The following is a 15,408-nucleotide window of genomic DNA, read 5'->3' as shown; positions in this document are numbered from 1 at the left end:
TTATTAACCCCTAATCTCCTGCCCCCAACGTCGCCGCTACTATAATAAGGTTATTAACCCCTAAACATAAGTCTAACCCTAACACTAACACCCCCTAACTTAAATATAATTGAAATAAAACGAAATAAATTTACTATAGTTAAATAAATTAATCCTATTTAAAACTAAATACCTGTAAAATAAACCCTAATATAGCTGCAATATAACTAATAGTTACATTGTAGCTATTTTAGGATTTATATTTATTTTACAGGCAACTTTGTATTTATTTTAACTAGGTACAATAGTTATTAAATAGTTATTAACTATTTAATAACTACCTAGCTAAAATAAATACAAATTTACCTGTAAAATAAATCCTAACCTAAGTTACAATTACACCTAACACTACACTATCATTAAATTAATTAAATAAATGAATCCTATTTAAAACTAAATACTTACCTGTAAAATAAACCCTAAAATAGCTGCAATATAACTAATAGTTACATTGTAGCTATTTTAGCATTTATATTTATTTTACAGGTAACTTTGTATTTATTTTAACTAGGTACAATAGCTATTAAATAGTTATTGACTATTTAATAGCTACCTAGTTAAAATAATTACAAAATTACCTGTAAAATAAATCCTAACCTAAGTTACAATTAAACCTAACACTACCCTATCATTAAATAAATTAACTACAAGTACCTACAATTAAATACAATGAAATAAACTAAACTAAAGTACAAAAACCCCCCACTAAATTACAAAAAATATAAAAAGAATTTTAAACTAATTACACCTAATCTAAGCCCCCTAATAAAATAACAAAGCCCCCCAAAATAAAAAAAATGCCCTACCCTATACTAAATTACAAAAGTTAACAGCTCTATTACCTTACCAGCCCTTAAAAGGGCCTTTTGCGGGGCATGCCCCAAAGAAAACAGCTCTTTTGCATGTAAAAAAAAACACAATAACCCCCCCCCACATTACAACCCACCACCCACATACCCCTACTCTAACCCAACCCCCCCCCCCAAATAAACCTAACACTACCCCCCTGAAGATCTCCCTACCTTGAGTTGTGTTCACCCAGCCGGGCCAAAGTCTTCATCCGAAGGGGCAGAAGAGGACATCCAGACCGGCAGAAGTCTTCATCCAAGCGGGGCAAGAAGAGGTCTTCCATCCATCAGAAAAGTACCAAAAAACAAACAAACACTAAATTACCAAAAATAATAAAATATTACAATAATTTTAAACTAATTACACCTAATCTAAGCCCCCTACTAGCTATTAATATAGCTACAATATAACTAATAGTTACATTGTAGCTAGTTTAGGATTTATATTTATTTTACAGGCAACTTTGTATTTATTTTAACTAGGTACAATAGTTATTAAATAGTTAATAACTATTTAATAACTACCTAGCTAAAATAAATACAAATTTACCTGTAAAATAAATCCTAACCTAAGTTACAATTACACCTAACACTACACTATCATTAAATTAATTAAATAAACGAATCCTATTTAAAACTAAATACTTACCTGTAAAATAAACCCTAATATAGCTACAATATAACTAATAGTTACATTGTAGCTATTTTAGGATTTATATTTATTTTACAGGCAACTTTGTATTTATTTTAACTAGGTACAATAGTTATTAAATAGTTAATAACTATTTAATAACTACCTAGCTAAAATAAATACAAATTTACCTGTAAAATAAATCCTAACCTAAGTTACAATTACACCTAACACTACACTATCATGAAATAAATTAAATAAATTAACTACAAGTACCTACAATTAAATACAATGAAATAAACTAAACTAAAGTACAAAAAAACAAACACTAAATTACAAAAAATAAAAAAATATTACAAGAATTTTAAACTAATTACACCTAATCTAAGCCCCCTAACAAAATAACAAAGCCCCCCAAAATAAAAAAAATGCCCTACCCTATACTAAATTACAAAAGTTAACAGCTCTATTACCTTACCAGCCCTTAAAAGGGCCTTTTGCGGGGGCATGCCCCAAAGAAAACAGCTCTTTTGCCTGTAAAAAAAAACACAATACCCCCCCCCCACATTACAACCCACCACCCACATACCCCTACTCTAACCCAAACCCCCTTTAAATAAACCTAACACTACCCCCTTGAAGATCTCCCTGCCTTGTCTTCACCCAGCCGGGCTGAAGTCTTCATCCGATGGGGCAGAAGAGGACATCCAGACCAGCAGAAGTCTTCATCCAAGCGGGGCAAGAAGAGGTCTTCCATCCATCAGAAGTCTTGATCCAGGCGGCATCTTCTATGTTCATCCATCTGGAGCAGAGCGGCAGCATCCTGAATACATCCGACGCAGAGCATCCTCTTCTTTCTTGATCCGACGACTAAATGACTGTACCTTTAAGTGACGTCATCCAAGATGGCGTCCCTTGAATTCCGATTGGCTGATAGGATTCTATCAGCCAATCGGAATTAAGGTAGGAAAAATCTGATTGGCTGATTCAATCAGCCAATCAGATTCAAGTTCAATCCGATTGGCTGATCCAATCAGCCAATCAGATTGACCTCGCATTCTATTGGCTGATCGGAACAGCCAATAGAATGTGAGGTCAATCTGATTGGCTGATTGGATCAGCCAATCGGATTGAACTTGAATCTGATTGGCTGATTGAATCAGCCAATCAGATTTTTCCTACCTTAATTCCGATTGGCTGAAAGAATCCTATAAGCCAATCGGAATTCAAGGGACGCCATCTTGGATGACGTCACTTAAAGGTACAGTCATTTAGTCGTCGGATCAAGAAAGAAGAGGATGCTTCGCGTCGGATGTCTTCAGGATGCTGCCGCTCCGCTCCGGATGGATGAACAGAGAAGATGCCGTCTGGATCAAGACTTCTGATGGATGGAAGACCTCTTCTTGCCCCGCTTGGATGAAGACTTCTGCCGGTCTGGATGTCCTCTTCTGCCCCATCGGATGAAGACTTCGGCCCGGCTGGGTGAAGACAAGGTAGGGAGATCTTCAGGGGGGTAGTGTTAGGTTTATTTAAGCGGGGTTTGGGTTAGAGTAGGGGTATGTGGGTGGTGGGTTGTAATGTGGGGGGGGGTATTGTGGGGTTTTTTACAGGCAAAAGAGCTGTTTTCTTTGGGGCATGCCCCGCAAAAGGCCCTTTTAAGGGCTGGTAAGGTAATAGAGCTGTTAACTTTTGTAATTTAGTATAGGGTAGGGCATTTTTTTATTTTGGGGGGCTTTGTTATTTTATTAGGGGGCTTAGATTAGCTGTAATTAGTTTAAAATTCTTGTAATATTTTTTTATTTTTTGTAATTTAGTTTAGTTTATTTAATTGTAGGTACTTGTAGTTAATTTATTTAATGATAGTGTAGTGTTAGGTTTAATTGTAACTTAGGTTAGGATTTATTTTACAGGTAATTTTGTAATTATTTTAACTAGGTAGCTATTAATTAGTCAATAACTATTTAATAGCTATTGTACCTAGTTAAAATAAATACAAAGTTGCCTGTAAAATAAATATAAATGCTAAAATAGCTACAATGTAACTATTAGTTATTTTGCAGCTATATTAGGGTTTATTTTACAGGTAAGTATTTAGTTTTAAATAGGATTCATTTATTTAATTAATTTAATGATAGTGTAGTGTTAGGTGTAATTGTAACTTAGGTTAGGATTTATTTTACAGGTAAATTTGTATTTATTTTAGCTAGGTAGTTATTAAATAGTTAATAACTATTTAATAACTATTGTACCTAGTTAAAATAAATACAAAGTTGCCTGTAAAATAAATATAAATCCTAAAATAGATACAATGTAACTATTAGTTATATTGCAGCTATATTAGGGTTTATTTTACAGGTAAGTATTTAGTTTTAAATAGGATTCATTTATTTAACTATAGTAAATTTATTTCGTTTTATTTAAATTATATTTAAGTTAGGGGGTGTTAGTGTTAGGGTTAGACTTAGGTTTAGGGGTTAATAACCTTATTATAGTAGCGGCGACGTTGGGGGCGGGAGATTAGGGGTTAATAATTGTAGGTAGGTGGCGGCGATGTTAGGGAGGGCAGATTAGGGGTTAATAAAATGTATTATAGTGTTTGCGAGGCGGGAGTGTGGCGGTTTAGGGGTTAATACATTTATTATAGTGGCGGCGATTTGCGGTCGGCAGATTAGGGGTTAATACTTGTAGTTAGATTGCGGCGACGTTGGGGGGCAGATTAGGGGTTAATAACTATAATGTAGGGGTCGGCGATGTTAGGTACAGCAGATTAGGGGTTAATAGCTATAATGTAGGTGGCGGCGATATCGGGTCGGCAGATTAGGGGTTAATACTTGTTTACTAGATTGCGGCGACGTTGGGGGGGGCAGATTAGGGGTTAATAACTATAATGTAGGGGTCGGCGATGTTAGGGACAGCAGATTAGGGGTTAATAGCTATAATGTAGGTGGCGGCGATATCGGGTCGGCAGATTAGGGGTTGGCGATGTTAGGGACAGCAGATTAGTGGTTAATAGCTATAATGTAGGTGGCGGCGATATTCGGTCGGCAGATTAGGGGTTAATAAGATAATGCAGGTGTCAGCGATAGCGGGGGCGGCAGATTAGGGGTTAATAAGTGTCAGATTAGGGGTGTTTAGAGACTCGGGGTACATGTTAGGGTGTTAAGTGCAGACTTAGTGTTTCCCCATAGGAAACAATGGGGCTGCGGTGTTAGGTTTTTTTTCAGCCGAAACTCCCCATTGTTTCCTATGGGGAATGCCGAATTTTATAGAGCTAATTTGGATTTATTCGGAGATACGGCAGCTATTTCGGATTCATTCGGTAGATTCGGAACTATTTTAATTCGGAAATCCGAATCGATCCGAATCTCCGAATTTACCGAATTTTCCGAATTTCCGAATAAATCCAAAACGAACCGCACATGTCTACCAAACTCTACGCCAAGATCATCGCGAATCGCTTATCTAAAATTATATCCACCTTGGTCCATCCGGACCAAGTGGGTTTTATCCCCCAAAGAGAAGGCCTGGACGCTACAAGACGTGTACTTGATATCTTGGTGGAAGCGGCGAGGAAGGAGATCCCCATGCTCGCCCTGTCATTGGATGCTGAGAAAGCCTTTGACAGGGTGACATGGGAATACTTATGGGAAACCCTGTGAGTCTTTAAGTTACTAGATGAATTTATACGTTCAGTACAGGCCCTGTACACAACCCCAGCGGCTAGAGTGAGGGGAGTTGGCTTTCAGTCTAGCTGCTTTGAAATTTCTAATGGGACTAGACAGGGTTGTCCTCTTTCTCCACTCTTGTTTGCTCTTTCTATAGAACCTGTAGCGCAAGCGATAAGATCTGACCCAGATATTACAGGTTTTCCTATACTGGGGTCTCAACATAAAATCACCTTATATGCTGACGATGTCACGCTCCTACTTACTAATCCATCTACATCTCTTCCAGCCGTTTTTACATTTCTCGCCCTTTTTAATGCCTTGAGCCATCATAAACTCAATATATCTAAGACAGAAGCTCTACACATAAATATACCACCACATGAGCTGACATCCTTACAGAGAAAATACCAGTTCCAATGGTCACCTAATTCCATTAAGCTCTTAGGTATATACCTCAGCCCACTCACAACCACAGTCATTACTAAGAACTACACAGATAGACTCCCAGAATGGAGGAAACTCCTAGACTCATGGGAATACCGTGAAATCTCCTGGATAGGAAGGATCGCTGCCATTAAAATGTCATTCATTCCCAAAATAACCTATCTGTTCCGATCCCTCCCGATCAACGTTCCTAGGCCCATTCTCAATAAGCTACAAAGCCTTATCACTAGCTATATATGGAAGGATAAAAGACCAAGAACCTCCAGACAGACCTTACAGAGGGCTTGTGACAAAGGTGGGCTCAGCATACCAAATATTATCCTTTATTATCAAGCGGCTCAGTTGACCCATCTGATGAGTTGGGGTCATACAGATAATCTTTCCTCTTGGAGGGAGGTTGAACAATCCCTCCTCCCTCCAGGTTTACACTTGATAGACTTACCATGGATTCCATCTCATTGTCGGAAAAATCTAAACATTGCCCATCCGGTGATTATGACACCCTACAATTTTGGGAACAAATTAGACATCTACCTACTATCGCCCCCCACCTATCCCCGAGACAAACAATTAGTAGTGTTCTCTTTTGTCTCTCAGACTCTCATATCTCCGGCTGGAAAAAATTCAAAGCTACTTATATCTCAGATTTATACGATCACACAAACACATTATCTTATAATACCGTTTGTGGTAATTTGCACATCCCAATGTCACTGAGATTTGAAACCTTTCGACTTTGCTCAATGGTCCGAGCGTGGGGATTTCCAATAATGAACCTCAGAACTGTTACGGGATGGGAGCAGAGATGGTCACAAACTTAAAGGGACACTCTCCTTCCATTATGACATTTTACTTAACCCCTCTTCCCATCATAAAATCTCTCAACTTGTAGCATGGGAGAGAGAATTCAATTTCACTGCTGACACTGACTCTTGGTATAAAGAACAAATTTTTACTAAAAAGCTACTACACTGTTCGACAATGTGGGAACTTCATTATAAGCTTACGGTCGGATGGCATTTAGTCCCCTCCGCTCTCCACAAGATTTACAGCACCCACCCCCCCACTTGTTGGAGGGGATGCGGCCAACTAGGTACTCAAGCTCATATCTGGTGGTCGTGCCCTAAGATTGTGCCAGTTTGGACACAGCTCTTTGGCATTTTGAACTCTTTAAATATCACACCCTTATTATGCACACAAACATGTCTCCTTCACTTAGACTTCCCGACATTACCTCCCGCTCAAAAATCTCTAATCATTTATATACTTATGTCTCTTAAACTAGAAATCGCAAAAGCGTGGAAACTTCCATCCCCCCCCCTCCATTACACAAATCATCACAACAGTTAACTTCCTTCTGAGAATGAAATCATACTCCTATTCAATATTAGACAAAATGGACACCTATTATGAGATTTGGACATCCTAGATTGAGAAATTCCCCCCCTGAAACTATTAGATAATCACCACCTTTATTCCCTCCCCCCTCCTTTTTTTCTTTTTTTCTTTTCTCTCTTCCTGCCTTCTTTCCTTCCCCTTTCCCTTTGGATCTATCAAACTACAAGAGATATTGAATGATATGGTATAAAACAGAAAATGAGAAAAGTTTGGTTGGAAATGAGTTATGTTTGATATACCAATACCAAGAGACCTAAGATGACCGTCTTTCAGTTTCCTCCTTAGTATCATATGTTTAGTTGGTTGAAAGCCTTTAGTTACTATATATTACATTTTACTCAGCATTCCTATTGTCAATTGTTTTGTATGTACAATCATCTTAGTGTGATTGGTGGTATCTTTTGTACACGCCAGATTCCTATGTATGTTGCCTTTTTTTTATGTTTCACTGTCTCAATAAAAAAAAAAAATATATATATATATATATATATATATATATATATATATATATATATATATATATATATAAATAAATGTAGTGAGGGCAAACATGCTAAAAATGCTCTGGTTTTTGGGGACGTTTTTGTCTGAAATGTCAGGTCCTTAAGGGGCTAAACAACTTTTCAATTTACTTTATCTAATTTTCTTCATTCTCTTGATATCCTTTGTTGAAAAGCCTTTCTAAATAGGCTCGGCAGGTGCTGATTGGTGGCTGTACATAGATGCCTTGTGTGATTGGCTCACCCATGTGCATTGCTATTTCTTCAACAAAGGATATGTAAAGATTGAAGCAAATTAGATAATAGAAGTAATTTGGAATACTGTTTAAAATTGCATTCTATATCTGAAGAAAAATGTGGGTTTCATGTCCCTTTAAGTCATAGAGCCCTATTTCAGTGCATTGATTGATAAACCTCAAGTGCTACAGAGTCTCCAATGTGTAATTTGAGCCATATTTGTAGCAAAAAAATGCATCACTTGCATTAATTAATATGAACACATTTATTTTACATAGTTTGTGCAAGATGTTTCCAAGTGTTGATATTATGTAAATATTATTGTTTTATAGATTGTGAAATATTGGTTCTATGTAAATCTGTTGTTTATAGTGTCTTTTTATAATTGCTATGTTGCTTATACAGTAAGATGGTTCAGTTGCAGCACATCATTTTTCATATTGCATGCTTGACAAACACTGATACATTAATAAAAGTAAAATGAACTAGGGGAACTGTTAGGTCAAGGTCAAAATAAACATCTGCTGGTAAATATTCTGTTGATCTTTTAAACATAGTATATTCCAGTTAATAGTACATTTGTCAAAACACATTCAGCTGATAGTTTAGCTTGTGGAGTTCAGCAGACATTGAGAAAAGCATCAGCCACAGGAGATTGCAAGTTAAAGGGACACTGAACCCAATTTTTTTCTTTTGTGATTCAGATTGAGCCTGACATTTTAAGCAACTTTCTAATTTACTCCTATTATCACATTTTATTCATTCTCTTGGTATCTTTATTTGAAATGGAAAAATGTAAGTTTAGATGCTTTTTTCAAATTTTACAAAAAGATCTATAAGAAGGGAGAAATAAATACATACAAAATAAATTGAGCTTCTGGAATAATCTTAAAATTCCTAAAATATCCGCTCAAGAGCTAGAATTATTAAACACGCCTATTACAGTAGAAGAAGTGATAAAACAGATTAGAACAGTTAAAACTCACAAAGCCCCTGGTCCCGATAAGCTTCCAATAGAACTATACAAAATCTTACTCGAGCATATTCCAGATACTCTAGTAAAGTTGTTTAATTCTTACTATATTGAAAATAAAAAACCATCTAGATACTTCTTGGCATCCACTATCACTCTTATACCTAAAAAGAATAAAGACCCAGAAAACATGTCTTCATATAGACCAATATCACTATTAAACTGTGATTATAAAAATTTTACGGCAATTATTGCAAACAGGCTGAAAGCCTATATAGGGAAGTTAATCCACTCTGATCAAGTTGGCTTTATGCCAGGTAGAAATGTGTCTAAAATTATACGCCGGGTTCTGACCGTCCTAGTTTTTTTTTTGGACCAAAGATAGGGGTAAAGTATGCAGAGAGCGATCTAATATGGCTTTATTGGCGATTGATGCCGAAAAGGCTTTTGATCTCATCTATTTCATTCACTAATGAGTTTTGGACTTAAGGGCAATTTTCTAAATATGATACATGCAATCTATCAAAATCCAACTTCGAACTTATTAATTATCTCTGAACTCTCGCGAGACATTATTCTAGAAAAAGTTACTCGTCAGGGCTGTCCTCTGTCACCCCTTCTGTTCAACCTGGCGCTTGAACCTTAAATTAAGGCAAGAACTTTCTGGGATAATGGTCGGTAAAATTAAAATAGTCCTCATCTTATACGCGGATGATTTACTTCTATTCTTGAGTGAATCTGATTCTTTGATCCAACTCTTCTTGACTTTGGCTAAACAATTCGGGTCTTTTGCTGGTTATAAAATTAACCCAGAAAAATCTGAAATTCTGTGGATCACTCAAAATGATACCGCAACACGTAGATATCATTTTAAGTCAGTAGAAACTATAATTTACTTAGGGGTCAAAATCCACAAAGATCCTAATGTTTGGTATAAATTAAATTTTACACCTTATCTGTGTAAATATAAAAATGAGGTAGATAAGTGGACCTTGCTCCCTATATCATTATCAGCCCAAGTTGCCATGGTCAAGACTATCTTTTTTCCACAATTACTATATCTGTTGCAAAATCTCCCGTTTCTGATGAAGAGTAAAGATTCAGCCTTATTTAATAGTATTACAGCAAACAAAAGCATAGACGAATATCTACATATAACCTATCTTTACACATAAATGCAGGAGGCCTGGCACTTCCTAATCTTAGATACTACAATTTAGTTACACAAAGTAAATATATTTTGGATTGGATCACAGAAAAAGAATATTCAACAAATTTATCTCTAGAAACGGAAATTGTGGCCCCATATGCCCTAAGAGCCCTGATACATCTAGATAAGAAGGAGCTACTCAAGCGGCTGGCCCGAATGGGGACATTACTGAACCCCATCCTGGCGTGGCATAAATTATGTGATGAGCTAAAAACTAATTGGAAATCCTCTAAATATCTTCCAATCTGTGGCAATCCTAAATTCCCAACCGGAATTTCCTCTAGAACTTTCAAGGACTGGGCTAGCAAAGGTCTGCAAGAAGTGATACAAATTAGGGATACCACGCTAGATATGGCAAAATCATTTGCGGATCTCCAGAAAGAATTTGGGCTACACAAGCATAGCTTTTTTGCATACCTACAATTGAGACATATGTATGAAATATTGTGGCAAGATAACAAAACTGATTGGAAGTTGGGAGATATTAACCCAATAGTTAACATTTACAAACAGGGCAATATGTCTATCTCTTTTATGTATAATTTATTAATTTAAAAAGCTGGCCAGACTCGCTTAGAGGTATTAGTTGAGAAATGGAAAATAAATTTCCCTTTAATTACCCTTGAAGAATTCGAGGGCAGTTTTAGAAGACTACGAAAAACAACTAGTATTATCTCATGGAGAGAATCACACTGCAAACTTCTTAATTTGACATATGTTACGCCCACACATCTTAAAAATTTGTACCCTACTGGTAATAACGCTTGCTCGAAATGTGGTAATCCGAACGCGGATATTATGCATTGTTTCTGGAGTTGCCCGATAATTAATCAGTTCTGGAATAAGGTAAATTTCTGGATATCTCGAAGTTTAGATGAATCATTCACATTAAGCCCACAGGAGTGTTTTTTTTTTATGTGCGCTTACATGAAAAACAAACAATACAAGACAATTAATACAATGATTTTAGCTGCTCGTAATTTCATTTTGTTAAACTGGAAAGCCACCAGACCTTTATCTTTTCAAAATTATAAATCTTCGATTGCCAATATATTTATTATGAAGCAATATTCCAGTGACTTATACATAGAAGGGAAATTGGAGAAGTATCTTCAAAAGTGGTTGGGTATAATTAAAACCTATCCCACCCCAACTCAACAACAATTTATATCTATTATAAAGAAAACAACTTTTTTTGATACATTGATGCAGACAGGTAGATTACCCCTTGAATGGGCATAGACGTGTTATACCAGATAATACCAGGGCATAGATCTCTTCGAGGGTGGGGTCGCGAGGGATAGGCAAGGATGTATGTAAAAGTGGTTTTTTTGTGTGTCTTGTTGGGGTGACTGTGTTGAATTTAAAACTAAAAATCTACCAACAATGGTTAAACCGCACTGTAAAATTGGAGGTAAAAAAGAAAAGATGCTCTACCCAGATAATGGGGTAAAGGTTTTTTTTTTTTTTGCCCGACATGATTTTGTCTGATCTTATTCTAACCTAGTGGGCTATAACTTACCTCTTTTCTGTTGATGTAAATATTTAATTAACATTTGCCTAGATAAATAAGCCAGTTTTTTCCTTACCTTTTTATTTAGGTATATTTTACAACATAAAATGTCATATTATTTGATATGTTTTGACTACCCTGCGTGATGAGATGATTATGTGATTGTAATATTGCTTTGATTATGCCACAATAATGCTGTGATAACACTGTTGGTCTATAAATAAATATTTAAAAAAAAAAAAAAAAAAAAAAAAGTTTAGATGCTGGCCCATTTTTGGTGAAAAACCTGGGTTGTTCTTACTGATTGGTGGATAAATTCATCCACCAATAAAAAAGTGCTGTTCAGAATTCTGAACCAAAAAAGAAGCTTAGATGCCTTCTTTTTCAAATAAAGATAGCAAGTGAATGAAGAAAAATTGATAATAGGAGTAAATTAGAAAGTTGCTTAAAAATGCATGCTCTATCTGAATAAGGAATGACAAAAAATTGGGTTCAGTGTCCCTTTAAGCTAGAAAGCTGAAGTTTATTTCTGCCATCCACAATTTCAAACTCAGACTTGTGTCTGCGTCCACACATAGAATACAATCTGTCTTTAACAATCTCAAGGACCTAATGATAGAAGGAATGCTGTGTTGATGATAATTCTGTGTTTTTGGCTCTGGAACAGCAATTCATTAATGGACCCAGCTGGTGATTGGTGGCTACATATAAAATGCCTTTAGACATAGGCACATCCATTGTGTTCTGCTAGCTACAACTAGTGAATATGCTGCTCTGGAGATTACTTTAACTATGGGGATGATCACAGTTTTTCTGATATCAAAATTCAAACTGCACCCAATATTAAGATAGATTACATGTGGCGTGAAACCAATAACGCAGGGTGCGTTATCCTTATTGCAGCCCTGCTCTTAGAATAGCGCCCAACCTGTTATTACAAGTGAATGGAAAAGAGGGTTTGCCAGAGAATCTTAAAGGGACAGTGAAGTCCAAAAAAAACTTTCATGTTTCAAATAGGGCATGCAATTTTAAACAACTTTCCAATTTACTTTTATCCCCAATTTTACTTTGTTCTTTTGGTATTCTTAGTTGAAAGCTAAACCTAGGAGGTTCATGTGCTAATTTCTTAGACCTTGAAGGCCGACTCTAATCTAAATGCATTTTAATAGTTTTCATCACTAGAGGGCATTAGTTCACGTGTTTCATATAGATAACATTGAGCTCACACATGTGAAGCTCCTAGGAGTGAGCACTGATTGGCTAAAATGCAAGTCTGTCAAAAGAACTGAAATAAGGGGGCAGTTTGCAGAGGCTCAGATACAAGGTAATCACAGAGGTAAAAAAGTATATTAATATAACAGTGTTTGTTATGCAAAACTGGGGAACGGGTAATAAAGGGATTATCTATCTTTTTAAACAACAAAAGTTGACTGTCCCTTTAAGATTCTTTGGTTAAAATATATCCATTTATTAATTACAGATTGCGTGTTATTCTGTGCACAAAAACGAATGCACCCTGCGCTATCGATTGAGCTCCACTGATAATTTAGCCCTAAATGTCACCACAGAAAATCATAAGAAAACAGCTGCTTCATAACTGCTGTTTCCGGTGAGCCGGAAGGCTCGTGCGGAAACAGGGGCATCAGGGGCCATTCGGCCCTTGTTAAATCTACCCCTATGTGTGGTCGGCTCCCAGAATCAGCACTAAAGTTAGTGTAGGTCCTGGGAGCAGAGAACGCATTAAGCCTGCTGTTAGTGCAGCCGGTGTTCTGGCAAGAAGAGGATTGGGTTAGCGTGCTTTCCAGCGAGGAAAAGGTAAGTATAAAACTACAGGTGAACTTTTTATCTGTAGATTTCAACATTTACATTTGTTTAGCAAATATTCGTATTCATTTAGTTTTAAACAAAATAAATACCAAATAGTGCAGCCAATGACTATTCGGGGAACCAAATTTCTCCCAATATTTCTTACAAAAATGTTGTCGGAAATGAAAATTTGTTGGCTGCACAAATCTATTACTTAAAATTTGCTTCATTCTCTTGGTATCCTTTGTAGAAGGAGCAGCAATGCACTACTGTGAGCTAGCTGAACACATTAGGTGAGCCAAGAACAAGGGGCTTATATGTGCAGCCATTTATCAGCAGCTAGCTCCCAGTAGTGCATTGCTGCTCCTGAGCCTACAAAAGGTATGCTTTTTAACAAAGGATAAAAAAAAACAAAGCAAATTTGATCATATAAGTACATGGGAAAGTTGTTTAAAACTGCATGTTCTATCTGAACCATTGTGAAAGTTTAATTTTGATTTTACTGTCCCTTTAATCCCATTGTTCCCCTAAAAATCTACGTACAAATAACAAATATCTTACAATTGATAGAAGATTGTTTGGAATGGACTAATTTGGAAGGGGTGCCTCGCATTCAAAATTCAGTGTGCGGCTGGTGACCACGTGAAAAGGACGTCTGTTTTGAAGAGCTGAAAATTGATAAAGACTGCCACCGCAATGAAGATAAGAAGATTGCGGATGGATGAAGATGGAGCGCCGTCGTCTGGATTCATCTTTGGTAAGTACCATCTTCAGGGTTAGTGGGGTTTTTTCAGATTGTTTTTTTTTTCTTCATTGGCATCAAAAGAGCTAAATGGCCTTTTAAGGGCAATGCCAAGTCAAATGCCCATTTCAGGGCACTTTTTAGAGTATTTTTTTTAGAAGTGAATTCCTCCAAAGACATCAATGGAGCGCAAAAAGTGGAAAATCATCCTACTCACGCACAAACCCGACATGAAAATATGAAATTCTACACATTCCATTTATACATATTTCTATACATCTATCTGATGTTTTTTTGGTACAATATATATATATATATATATATATATATATATATATATATATATATATATATATTTATGTGTTTATATGTGTATATATGTCTGTAAATGCATACATACACATATAAATACATATGTACATACATATAAACATACATGCATGTTCATATTTAGACATGTGTATGTATCTCTATGTTAAAGCCTTTTGTCTGCCTTTTTTTTCTTACACCTGAGATTTCATATCTTTAAACCCTTACAACTTTTTTAGTTATTACATTTGTGATTTGCTTTGTGACACTTTTTGTTTTGCGTAACAGTAAACCAAAGCTCTGAGGTTGCGGTAATCATTCTAGTATAAAACGCAAGTGCGCTTATGTGTTTGCATCTACTTTCCACTTGTAATACGAGCGATCTTATGACTATTGCAGACAGCTGTGATAAGCCCAATATCGCTCACAAAAACAGCACGCCACTCATAATCTGACCCATAATGTATATATGTTTTTTTTTAATTATAGAGGCCTTTTCTAATTAAATCAAATTATAATTATTTTTTTCTAATTAATTATAATAATAATTTTTTCTGTATTTAAAAATAAAAAAATACATTATGCACCTTAATAGAACTCCTGTCAGCTTTAGCACACATACTGGATTTATACTCCTTAATAGAAATTTAGCATGTGGGCTAAAGCCAAAAGGAGTAAAAAAAATTAATATGCGCTAAAACCTACAGGAGTTCTATTAATGTGTAATGCAATTTTACTTTTAAATATAGAAAAATAACTATTATAAATAATTATTAATTATTACAATTATATTTAATTATACAAAATATTATAATTATTTATTTAAATTATAAAAGCCTTTATATTTAAAAATGAAATATACATAGCGCACCTCAATAGAACTCCTGTCAGTTTTAGTGCCCAGCAGAATTTATGCATGTGCGCTACAGCCTTCAGGGGTAAAATTGTTCTTCATTTGCAATAAAAATGACAGTAGTTCTATTAAGGAACGTTATATATTTTTTTATTTTATTAAATAAAGAACAAAAATATATAAAAAAGGAGGGGAGGAGCCGGCCGCAGCAAAAAAATGGCTGCTTAAGCCCTGAGC

At 35.8% G+C, this 15,408-nt stretch overlaps 1 protein-coding gene across 3 annotated transcripts in view; it reads right to left on the bottom strand.

Moving 5' to 3' along the window:
- Window positions 1–15,408, bottom strand: part of LOC128665396 (P2Y purinoceptor 1) — a 174,615-nt gene that overhangs the window by 123,994 nt on the left and 35,213 nt on the right. Inside the window, exon 2 of one of the 3 annotated variants that reach the window (XM_053719928.1) lies at window positions 1,062–1,164. The exons of the other annotated variants lie outside the window; for them this stretch is intronic. The gene's annotated coding sequence lies outside the window, so the exon portion shown is untranslated. The remainder of the gene's footprint in view (window positions 1–1,061; window positions 1,165–15,408) is intronic. 3 annotated transcript variants of the gene reach the window in all.

The sequence above is a fragment of the Bombina bombina genome, chromosome 1 (assembly GCF_027579735.1).
Source record: "Bombina bombina isolate aBomBom1 chromosome 1, aBomBom1.pri, whole genome shotgun sequence".
NCBI classification, from domain to species: domain Eukaryota; kingdom Metazoa; phylum Chordata; class Amphibia; order Anura; family Bombinatoridae; genus Bombina; species Bombina bombina.
Note: the sequence above shows the minus strand (reverse complement) of the source record. Positions and strands in the feature narration are given on the sequence as shown.